The following is a 12,621-nucleotide window of genomic DNA, read 5'->3' on the forward strand; positions in this document are numbered from 1 at the left end:
AATAAATTTTTCATTCATCCACCCATTCATTAATTCATTCATGTGAATTAGTTCAAATGTTCTAGAAAACAATTTGAAATTATACAGCCAAAGGCCACTAAATTGGTCATAATCTTTGACCCAGTGATACTGTGACTAAGTATGTACTCCAACGAGATAAAAGAAATTTAGAATTGATCCACATACTCAAACATATTTACAGGAGCACTTTTTGTTGCAGCAACAAACTGGAAACTAAGGAAAATCTCCTTAATTTGGGAATAACTCAAACTATAAGAAATGAAAACCTAGAAAAACTTGTATGAACTACTGCTGAAAGAAATGAGCCCATTCAGAACACTATATGTAATGACTACATTATTGTAAAGAAAAATGACTTTGACCAATTTAAGGACTCTGATCAATGCAATAATCAAATACAATGTCTGAGTAGCATTGGTGAAGCATGTTTCCTACCTCTTAATAGAGAGCTAATAGACTATAGGTACAGAAAGAAAAATAGATTTTCAGACATGCCCAGTGTTTTGGATTTATTTTGACTTACTATGTTCATTTGTTGAAAAGTAGGATTTCTATAGTTTAAAAGAACATATTGTTTGGTTTAAGCATTTTTTTCTTTTAAAATTTTGAGTTTCAAATCTCTTCTTTCTTCTCATTCCTCTCCCCATCCACTGAGAACACAAGCAAAAATATATAAATTATACACGTGAAATCATGCAAAAGATATTCCCATATATGTTATATCACAAAAAAAGACAAAAAATAAAATGAAAAAAAATCTACTTCAATTTGTACTCAGAGTTCATCAATTCTCTATCTGAGTTGGATGGCATTTTTTCATCATGAGTGCTTTGGAATCATCTTGGATCAATGCACCAATCAGAGTAGTCAAGTCCTTCAGACATAATGAAGATGATCATTACTGTTTATATTGGTTCTTTTTTCTTAAAGAATACCAATGATGTCATGAGAGTGATGGCTTACCTTTTGAGTGAATGGGATTTCATTGAGGCATAGTTGAGCAAATTCATCAGTCTCATTCTCTCCTCCAGAGTCATCAGAGTCCAGTGACAAGACAAGAGTCAAGATAACTGGCAATGACCCAGGCCTATTCCATTATCCTGAGCTGCTGTATCTAGGTGATGTGGCCAGCTTTGAACAGTCTAATTTTTAAAAAAATTTTGGAATCCCTTTTAGGAGGTGATCAGGGGATTTTTTTCAATTTTTATTTTGCCTTCTGGATCTAAGATATCAGGGCAGTTTTCTTTGATTTTTTAAAAATATGATGTCTAGGCTCTGTAAAAAAAATCATGGCTTTCAGGTAGTCCCATAATTCTTAAATTATTTCTCTTTGATATATTTTCTAGTTCTGTTGCTTTTCCAATGAGATTTTTCACATTTTCTTCTAAATTTTTATTTGTTTAACTTTGTTTTATTTTTTCTTGATGTCTCATGGGAGCATTAACTTATACCTGGCCAATTTTAATTTTTAAGTAATTATTTTCTTTAATAAATTTTCTGCCACAATTTACATTTGGCCAATTCTGCTTTTTAAGGATTTGTTTTTCTTCAGTGAATTTTTGTTCTTCTTTTACCATTAGGCCAACTCTGGATTTTTTTTTTTTTTGGTGAGGCAATTAAGGTTAAGGGACTTGCCCAGGGTCACACAGCTAGTAAGTGTCAATTGTCTGAGGCCAGATTTGAACTCAGGTCCTCCTGACTCCAGGGATGGTGCTCTATCCACTGTACCACCTAGCTCTCCCTCCAACTCTGGATTTTTAAAGGTATTATTTTATTCAGTATTTTTGTGCCTCCTTTTCTAAGATGTTCTCTTCATAATTTTCTTGCATCACACTCATTTTTCTCAGTTTTCCTCTATTATTCATATATAAATATATATACATACACACATATATGTATGTATGTATATGTGTGTTTATATATGTATATAGGTGTGTATGTATATATATGTGTATACATATACATACACACATACATACACATACATACATACACACATACATACATACACATATAGTCTTCCAGGAATTCTTGTTGGGGTTGATTTCAATTAGCATTTTTCCTTGATGTTTTGTCTTCTGAGTTTATATCTTGGTCTTCCCTGCCACAATACTAGCTTTTAATACTCAAGCTATGTGTTGTTGTTGTTGCTATTGTTTACTCATTTTGACAGTTTATTTCGTTGCCTTGAAATTTATGTTAATGTTGGGCTCTGCTCACACTCTACCCAGCTTCAGGATTTTTTTGTGCTGCTATTTTCAAAACTAGTTTTGGGGTTCTGGAACTTTTTAGTGCTTCCAAGATAATGTGATCCAAAGAGAGCTGTCACTGTTCTACTGGTTTGCATTCTGATCTTTACCCAGGAAGTGCCTTTCGTCCCCTATAGCTATAAGCACTAATGATCTTCTTGGACTTGGAAATGTGACAAGGTCCTCTGCTCTCCTGCAGTCACAAGCACTAACATTCCTCTCTATCTTGCATTGTGACCATGGTCTCTACTCCTCTGTGACTAACCAGAAGCATTTATCTCCACCCTGAAACTGCTCATGACCCAGAACTGTTCATGGGCAATAGAATTGCCAGTCAGCACCAGTTGTCCCCACCCAGTGCCAATAAATGGCCTTCTGTAATCTTTTTTCTGACCAGTTGTATGACTCCCCTACCATCTTTGGACTCAGAGTTTCCAAAGTTGCTTCTACTACTACTGTTGTCTTAGCCATCTTACCAAATGTAAGTTCAAAGGAAGGCAGACAAGCCAGAAAGCTTTGAAATTAACATGTCAAAATTATTAAATATATACATATGCATTATATATATGTATTATATGTAATATGTATTAAATAATAATGTGTAATAGACACTTGTGGTTTAATATACAAGACTATTCTTTCTTTGTATACAAAATATTCACATTTATTTGCATTTGTCAAGTTCAGAATAACAAAAAATAAAAATGCATGAATTATTGTTGTCAGTTGGTTCAGTAGTGTCTGACTTTGTGACCCCATTTGGGTTATTGGCGAGGATGCTAAAGTTGTTTGTCATTTCATTCTCTAGTTTATTTTGCAGGTGAAAATCTGAGGCAAACAGGGTTAAGAGACTTACCCAAGCTCCCATGGCTAGTAAGTATATGAAGCCAAATTTGAATTCAGGAAGATGATTCTTCCCAATTTAAGTCCTGTACTCTATTTGCTGTGCTACTTAGCTGTCTACATGTAATAATCATAATATATTAAAATATGCCTTGAGAGGATGCTTTCAGACAATTCTGAATTACTTGCGAAACATAATTCATGTAGGTCACATCAATGCATGCATATTCAAGTACACAAGCAAAAATGCAAAACAACAAGCAACAATAATATCACTAAGTCTTCAAAAGAATAGAACATATAGAAACAGAATATATTCATCTACACATAACTAACAGGTAACATAAATGGCTTATGAATGTTATGGAGAAATAAATAGGCATGAAAAACTAAATAATAAAACAGTTCTGTAATCAAAATATAATACAATTAATGCATATATCAGTAAATTGTTGGATATGCATAAACATATACAAACACAAGCAAGGTACGCATTACCTTGTTAAACATCAAAAATTTTGAAAGGTTGTCTTAATACATTTGTAATTTGTAGCAAGTAACCAATAGTTCTCTAAAAATACAGTCCTTTGTTGACAATAGTTCACATTTATATAGCCCTTTAAGTGTATAAAAGTGCTTTAACACATAAAAACCTCTCTGCCCTTCTTTGACCCCCCAGGGTATAATTCTGGTCCAGATTTTTCTATATATCCCTCCATATAGGATCTATCAAATATGCTGAAAGGAAACCAGTAGGACTTTTAAAATATCAGAGGTATCAGTGTACCACTTACACAGCGCCCTAAACCAATACAGTCTGCTGTACTAATTTAGGGTGAACTAAAAGAATTCAAAAAGAACGAAAATAATTAACGACGAAACACAGTATGCCCTTCCCTTGAACCAATATATGTAAAAGGAAAGAAAATAGGCAAATACTCAAGTCTAATTCTGTGGGCTATATTAATATGTGGGCTGTTTTTATCATGCACTTAATATTTTCTCAGCTACTCTAATTCATATACTCTTCAGTAGGTACCATTTCAATTTACTAAATAGTACTTTAGTGCTCTAAAATATGTAATGCAATTTCCAAAGACATTTGACTGTCAACCAGGCACCAGAAGGCACTGGCTCAGCACATCTAATAGCAGTAAGACCTTAAAGTTATTCCCCTGTTAAACTAGAGCAAATGGTGAATTATTCCATCAAAAGCAGCCAGTTGGCCATGATCATTCAATAGAATTAGTTTGCTTGGAAGTTTTCAAGTGATTCCATATTCTCTGTGCAAAGTGATAATGCAGAAATAGAAAATTAACATATCCACTCATGTAGTCTATCCAATGTATAATTCCAAGAAGTTCTTTTGGAATGGTCTAGATTATTTTTCAGGTCTTATCTAGTGTGGGCTGGGTAGGGAGGGAGGGAAGAAGGGAGACAGCTTGGAACATAAAATTTAAGAAAAATAAATATAAATTAATTTTTTAAAATCACTTCAATACTTAGCATTTTTCTGGCTTAGCCAAGGCAAATTTTATGACTTTTGGCAATAAGAAAAGAATCAGGTTATGCACATATAAGCAAGTCTCATAGCAATGCTCTCCAACCAAATGGAGTATGGCTAACAAATTTATCTTACAAGTGGATTGAGAAGACAATTTAAATTGTGAGTGGTACAGAAGTATAAGAAAAATGAGGGTTAGAAGGCATATCTTTAGAAAATTGATGAAAGTAAAGGTACTTGGACACAGTGAATAAATTTTGATTGGAACATTGTTTTAAGAAGTATTTCAAATTGAGCAGGTCCTTTCCACTGCCAGTCTAAACACAGTATGTTTTACATGGGAATACATTTCCCCATAACTTCATCAGTTTAGCAATCAGTTCTTTGTAATACAAATGTGAAAGAACAACACATGCCTGTGGAAGTTCGTAGTTTAGGTTGTGTTTAGGAAAAATATTGCAATTAATTAAAAGAGTATGAAATTATCTTTTAGGTCAATAGCATGAAGTGAAACTTTAGTTGTTAAATGGAAATAGATGGGATGAATCACCCCCCAAAGAAAGGCAGATGTAGCCTACTTTGAAAATTTATCACTGAGCATACAGTTACTTAAAAGTGTATGCTAAAAATATTGGTAACAATAGCACATAATCTTCTCAAAGTAGCCATTAAATTAATGTATTGGAAGTAATATCAGTTTCCTTCCCTGGTGTGTCCTACTCAATACTTTCTTTGATATATTTCAGTACACAAGATAAAATGATGCATTCAGAGCACATCAACAGTAGAAAGTACTGGATTTTGACCAGCTGGCAGGTTAGCAGCCCTTAAAATAAAGCAGTTTAAGGTACAGAAAATTATTTACACACAGCATTTCACTAGATTCATATGAGTTGTGAGGTAACATAATAATTATCTTTATACATATAAGGAAAATGAGGGTTAGAGATGAAGTGACTCAATTACTGTCACACTGTTAATATAAATTAGAAAGAGGAATTTATTTTAGGTATTTCTTGATTCCAGGTATATTATTCTTTCCAGAGAAGCTAGGTGGTAGAGTGGATAAAGCACTAATCCTGGAGTCATGAGGACCCGAGTTCAACTCTCACCTCAGACACTTACTAGCTCTGTGACCCTGGACAACTTACTTAGCCCAATTGCCTTAAACATCCAGGGACATCTCCAATTGTCCTGATGTATATCTTACCACTGTGGCAATATGGTCCTGGAGGAGAGAGTCTTCCTTCACTTCCTTCACTTAAATTCAGTTCCTTTCAAGTTTGCAATCATGGCATCTGTCATGGTCCTTTTCAATAACAAAGAACAAACAACAACAATTATTCTTTCTATTACATCACAAATAACTCTCATTTAAAAATTGGATACAGCAAGATTGTCAATCCAGAAGCATATTGTCAAAAGTTCCCATTGCCCAGAAGCTTCTGATTTATTTTACCCACTTTGACTCTGGTCTCTTTATTGTACCTGTGTTTTTTTTCCCCATTTACTCTTTCTTGAGCGTATGAAATAAGTACTTCACATGGCTAGCATGATGTTACATTCTTTTTGATGGTACTTTAATTTATCTCTCCCTGGTGGCTTCATCAGATGGATTTACTATTTCCTTTACACTGTTGCTGGGCTGTCAGTACTTAACATATGTTCTTCTTCCACCTTTTCCTCCCAGCACAGAAAACATAGTTGGCTTCTAGATTGTCCTCAAGCAAGATCTCTTGTTACTGCTTTCTGGCACCAGTGAAACCCAAGGGTCTGGGACACTTTGGTCTAAGCATATATGTCCTGGACCTCCACCTGGATAAGATGCAGGGAACTTTGCTCTCAGTGAATATGAAGGGCTCTACCTAATGAAACACTTAGATTTCCCAGGAATGAAAAAAATGTGCATATTAAAATACATAATATACATTATTTGTGTTGATCAAATAGTAGTTGTGAAAAGCAATGAACAAAATACATAACAATTTATAAACAATATCCTATAACTAATCATTTCAAGTTTAGGGTAAACAAATAGATACATTAATACCTCTGAGCTCTGAGGTGTCTCCCCATGAAACTTACAGAAGGTCACCAGTATGTCACAGGGCATAATACCTAGAAGATCATAGATTATTCATCTCCAGGTGCTTATGTTATTCTTTTTAAAAAATTTTTTGCAGGGAAATGAGGGTTAAGTGACTTGCCCAGGGTCACACAGCTAGTAAGTGTCAAGTTTCTGAGGCCAGATTTGAACTTAGTTCATTCTGAATCCAGGGCTGGTGCTTTATCCACTGTGCCACCTAGTTTTCCCCGCTTATGTTATTCTAATAGTCATTCTCAGGTCCAATGCACTCCAGGATTCTGAAACAGCAGCAGCCAGATAAAGTTTTACCTAATTGAAATTCAGGTGGCAAACCTGATATGAGCAAACTCGAGGATAAATAAACCAGTCAAAGGAAGATTATCCTAGCATCATGGGAATTTGTTTGACATATTGTGTGGGAGTAGTCCAATGCTATGTTTGGTCACTAGTAATAATATTAATTGAATGTTCAACCTGCACAAACTAAAATTTACTCATTTAAAAAATAAAGTCCATAATACATTTTTGCCTATATCCAAAGTTATCATAATTTAGAAAAAATCATTGAATTTTATTTCCTTTTCATGCATACTAAATTCATACTTTCTTCTTAGCACTCACTCCAAAATTATGGGAAATGTTGAGTTTCTGACAGATTCCACTTAGTCTGATTTATGGCTATATTCCAATGCGATAACAATACTTCTCCATTACTTGTATATACTAATTAGGAGACAGCTAATTGGCACAGTCTATAGAGAACCAGCCCAGAAACAAGAAGCTCTGAGTTTAAATCCAGTCTCCAGACACTTTGTAGCTATGTGATTCTGCACAAGTCTCTTAACCTTTGTTTGCCTCAATTTCCTCAAATTTTAAACTGGGGATAATAGCACCTACCTCCCTTGGTTGTTGAGAGCATCAAATGAGAAAATGTTTGTAAATATAGTGCCTGACACATAAAGAAAACTATATAAATACTTCCTTCTCTCCCTTCCCCTAAAATTTGTTACTGGTACAATATGAAAGCTTTTTCAGCTTATTAGGATCTATCAGAGTTTACATTCTACTTGCACAGCCTTTAAGAAACCAGGATCAAATTTATACCACAACAAATCATCAGAATATCACTATATTGGAGGTGAAGATTTAACAAAAGAGTTAAAATATTTTAGGCAAATAATATTAAAATTGTGAATATATGTGATAGCAGTGGTATTAGAGTACATTTCTTTGAGCTTTCAAGGGCATGAGTCAAAAGAGGCCTTCACAAAGGGTGCATTATGAATTTTCTTTGAAACTTCTGAGGTCGGGGCAGGTAGGTGGTGCAGTGAATAGAGTACCGGCCCTGAAGTCAGGAGGACTTGAGTTCAAATCTGCTCTCAGACACTTGATATTTACTAGCTGTGTGACCTTCAGCAAGTCACTTAACCCACACTGCCCTGCAAAACAACAACAACAACAACAACAACAAAACAAACAAACAAAAAGCTAGCAAAGTATCAGAGGAAAGATTTGAATTCAAGTTTTCTCGATTTCTAAGCCTAGCACTCTATCCACAATGAAATACTATCTCATCATCCAAATATATACCATAAATTTATAGCTATTACATGATCAAATAAATGAATATTTTAGACAGTACAAGATACTTTTTCTTTGCATCCTCAGTAAGTAAAAATAAAATGGTGCAATAAAAAGAGATTCAAATACGAAATCAGAAGCTGTGGGCTATATCTTATTTCTAGTACCTGCTTGCTAAGTGAAATTAGGCAAGTTACACATCTTAGACTTGTAAATAATTACAGAATTCATCTAGCCGATTTGCATGGTACCCCATATTCCCTCTAAAATACTCACAATGAGTAATTATCCAAGGTCTGCTTGCTGACCACCCCTAAAGGGGAATTCACTACTTAGCAGAATTGCCTTTTCATTTTTATACAAATTTAAGAGGAAATTTTCTTCATGTAAAGTTTAAATCTGCCTCTGTGCAGCTGAGTAAAACTATTTCCTCATAATTAACTTACTTATTTTACAATTCACCTACCCATTAAGTACTTTTGTCCTATATTTCCCATTCTAGAAATCATTCTCCTCAGAAGAGTAAAACAGGACAAAGAGGAGGAGGAGGAGGAGGACGTTAGTTACTTCAGCCTTTAGACCATCACCCACGATCATAGAATCACAGTATCACAGAATTAGAAATTTTGAATACATCCCAGGGATCAGTTAGTTTAACCTATACATATCATTATAATATCAACTAGGAACTTCCATTATTTTTCAATGTAACTTTTCTTTAAGGAGTTTTTTTTTTCCATAAAGGTAATTTATTATGTTCCAGTTACATGTAGAGATAGTTTGCAACATTTGTTTTTATAAGATTTCTAGTTTCAATTTTTTCTCTCTCCCTTCTCTCCCTCCCCCTCCCCAAGAAAGCAAACAATCCAATATAGGTTATATATGTACAATCACATTATCTTTAAAATGTTTTTTAAAATGTTCTTTATCATTCACTCTCAGTGTTAACTGATTATGGGAAATAGGGCTCCTCATATCAGTCTTATAGAACAAGGCTTTCATATTGTTCCTCTCTTACCAAACCATGCTTCCCTTTTTTGGGTATGTCTTTTAAAAGTCTAAATTGTTAGGGGCAGCTAGATGGCGCCATGCTTAAAGCACCAGCCCTGGATTCAGGAGTACCTGAGTTCAAATCCGGCCTCAGACACTTGACACTTACTAGCTGTGTGACCCTGGGCAAGTCACTTAATCTCCATTGCCTGCAAAAACAAACAAACAAACAAACAAAAAATATAAATTGTTCAACAAGGTGCTTGTTTAAACAAATCACCAACCTTCACATCTTTGAAATTTTTCTTAGGTTTTTCAGAATTTTATTCATGAAAGCCTCCTATATTTTTGCTGGTTTTGTATGCATATTAGAATACAGAATCTTGCCCATCCTTTCTCTGAAAACTTTGAAATTTGCCCCTCACAATCTATAGTGTATGTCACATTATACAAAATCTTCCTCCTTTCTTTATTAAGAATTAATGGGGGAGGGGGGGGAAGGCAGCTAGGTGGCCCAGTGGATAAAGGACCAGCCCTGGATTCAGGAGGACCTGAGTTCAAATGTGACCTCAGACACTTGACACTAGCTGTGTGATCCTGGACAAGTCACTCAACCCTCATTGCCCCACAAAACAAAACAAAACAAAACAAAACAAAACAAAACAAAACAATAAACAAAAACAAAAAAGAATTAATTCTCAGTTTTCCTCCTGTCCAGCCTCTGCTCCCCGCCTCCCCCCTCCCCCTTTCCCTCCCGAACCCCTCCCCCCTCCCGCTCCTGAGAAAGAGAGAAGGAGCAGCCACCTGTGGGGAGAGGAGTTGCTTGGCGCCAGTGGGAGGGGACCGCACCTGCGGCACTGGGAGTCACAAGCACAGCCAGACCCAGGTATATTTTTTTCCTTGAGGACTGCTTTAGTTATATCCCAGAAATGTTGGTTTCAAAATATCTTCCTTTGCTTTCAGACTGCTTATCCTCCAGGAACTAATCAATGGATTTTTATCATCTGATTGTGCGTTAGGAGCATGAATATGGTGCCAAAAGACCTTCTTCCACTCCTCTGACTATGGTCCAAGTTTGATTCAGTGATTTATTTAGATATATTTCTGTTTTAAAGAGAGAAGTACACATTGTTGCCATTCACCTGGCAGAAAGACTACATTGTAAGAACATGGACCATACTAATAGGGAAAAAGATGAAAGACAATATACAAGTAAACCCATGGCAAAAAGGAGCAGATGTCCTTCTCGACCATCTAGTTCCACTTCATCATCTGGGCTTCTTATGGTGGGACCCAACTTCAGGGTTGGCAAGAAGATAGGGTGTGAGAACTTTGGAGAGCTCAGATTAGGTAAAAAATCTCTTCACCAATGAATATGTAGCAATCAAACTGGAACCAATAAAATCACGTGCCCCATAGCTTCATTTAGAGTACAGATTTTACAAACAGCTCGGCAATGTAGCTGAAGGCCTACTCCAATTGTATTATTTTGGGCCATGTGGGAAATACAATGCCATGGGACTAGAGCTTCTTGGCCCTAGATTGGAGTACTTGTTTGACTTCTGTGACCAAATGTTTACTTTGAAGACTGTGTTAATGATAGCCATCCAGTTGATTTCTCAAATGGAACATGTGCACTCAAAGAACCTCATTTATTGAGATGTCAAGCCAGAGAATTTCCTGATTGGCCGACAAGGCAACAAGAAGGACCATGTTATAAATGTTATAGACTTTGGCCTGGCCAAGGAATACATTGACCCTGAAACCAAAAAAAACATATACCATACAGGGAACACAAGAGTTTAACTGGAACAGCAAGATATATGTCCATCAATACCCATCTTGGCAAAGAGCAAAGAGGAAGGGATGATTTGGAAGCCTTAGGGCATATGTTCATGGTATTTCCTTCAAGGCATCTTATCCTGGCAAGGACTCAAGGCTGATACATTGAAAGAAAGATATCAGAAGATAGGAGACACCAAAAGGAATACTCCAATTGAAACTTTCTGTGAGAACATTCCAGAGGAGATGGCAACATACCTTTGATATGTCAGGCAATTAGATTTCTTTGAGAAACCTGACTATGATTACTTACAGACACACTTTACAGAGCTCTTTGAAAGGAAAGGCAACACCTTTGACTATGCCTATGACTGGGTTGGAAGGCCAATTCCCACTCCAGTAGGGTCAGTTCACATAGATTCTAGTACATTTGCAATAATCAGAGAAAGCCACCCACACAGGGAACAGCCATCCCAGCAATAACCTCTTTGAAACCAGAATGCATCGAAAGATCCTTGAGGAGAGTGGGAAATCCAGCCCAGCGGGCAGAAAAATACCTCATACCTGACATCTCCCTTGGCTGCAGCCTGGCATGGGGGATCAGTACAGGTAGTAAGCTCAATGAATGGAGAGCTGAACGTTGATGACCCAACAGGAGCACACTCCAATGAACTCATCACAGTGCATGCCGAGGAGGAAGTAGTGGAGAAAGCTAAGTGCTGCTGTTTCAAAAGAAAAAGGAAGAAGACTGCCCAGCATCAGAAGTGACCAGTGCCTCTCAGGAGTCCCCTCCCTTCTCCCAAGCCCTGGGGACTCTTCAGTTGTACCTGCAGCTCCTACCATTGCTCATTAGAAAGGACTCCTCTCTGGGAGAAGAATGGAAGAGGAGAGGGTCAAGTTTTTGTGAATGACACCTTCACTGTAAACAATGGGAAGGAGAGTCAACTAGGCAGCCCCAAGTGCAAGCAGTGGTGGAACCTCCTGGAGTCTGGATCCCACAAAGAGCCTCCAGATTGGAATTAAGCAGTGAACTGATTCAGCCCTGTCCAACCCCACGCTGGCTTCCTCAGGGGCACATGCTTTCTTCTCTAAACAGTAATAGGACAGTACAAATTGTTTTGGAAAAAGAAAAATTGACCTTATTGCACTTCCAATTTTTTTAATAACATGGCAGATGCAAAAATAAAAAGAATTAATTCTAAGATAGAGGAGATTCCTGTATTCAAAGCTCCCATTATTTCTTTCTTTTTTTTTAAAGTGGGACAATGATGGTTAAGTGACTTGTCCAGGGTAACACAGCCAGTAAGTGTCCAGTGTCTGAGGCCAGATTTGAACTCAGGTCCTCCTGAATCCAGGGCCATTGTGTTATCCACTGCACCACCTAGCTGCCCCCTCCCATCATTTCTATTTCATTACCCAGGTCCTTCTTTTAAGCAGAACTAGGTTTAGAATAGCAGTCCTTCCTGTGTTGTTTATATATATATATATATATATATATATATATATATATATATATATATATATATATATATATATAAAGAATGAAAATTCCATTGTATACTTTT

At 36.4% G+C, this 12,621-nt stretch overlaps 1 pseudogene; it reads left to right on the forward strand.

The window, feature by feature from the left end:
• Positions 1 to 10,443: 10,443 nt before the first annotated feature.
• Positions 10,444 to 11,824, forward strand: LOC122735921 (annotated as a pseudogene).
• Positions 11,825 to 12,621: the final 797 nt, after the last annotated feature.

Source organism: Dromiciops gliroides, chromosome 1, assembly GCF_019393635.1.
Source record: "Dromiciops gliroides isolate mDroGli1 chromosome 1, mDroGli1.pri, whole genome shotgun sequence".
Classification (NCBI taxonomy): domain Eukaryota; kingdom Metazoa; phylum Chordata; class Mammalia; order Microbiotheria; family Microbiotheriidae; genus Dromiciops; species Dromiciops gliroides.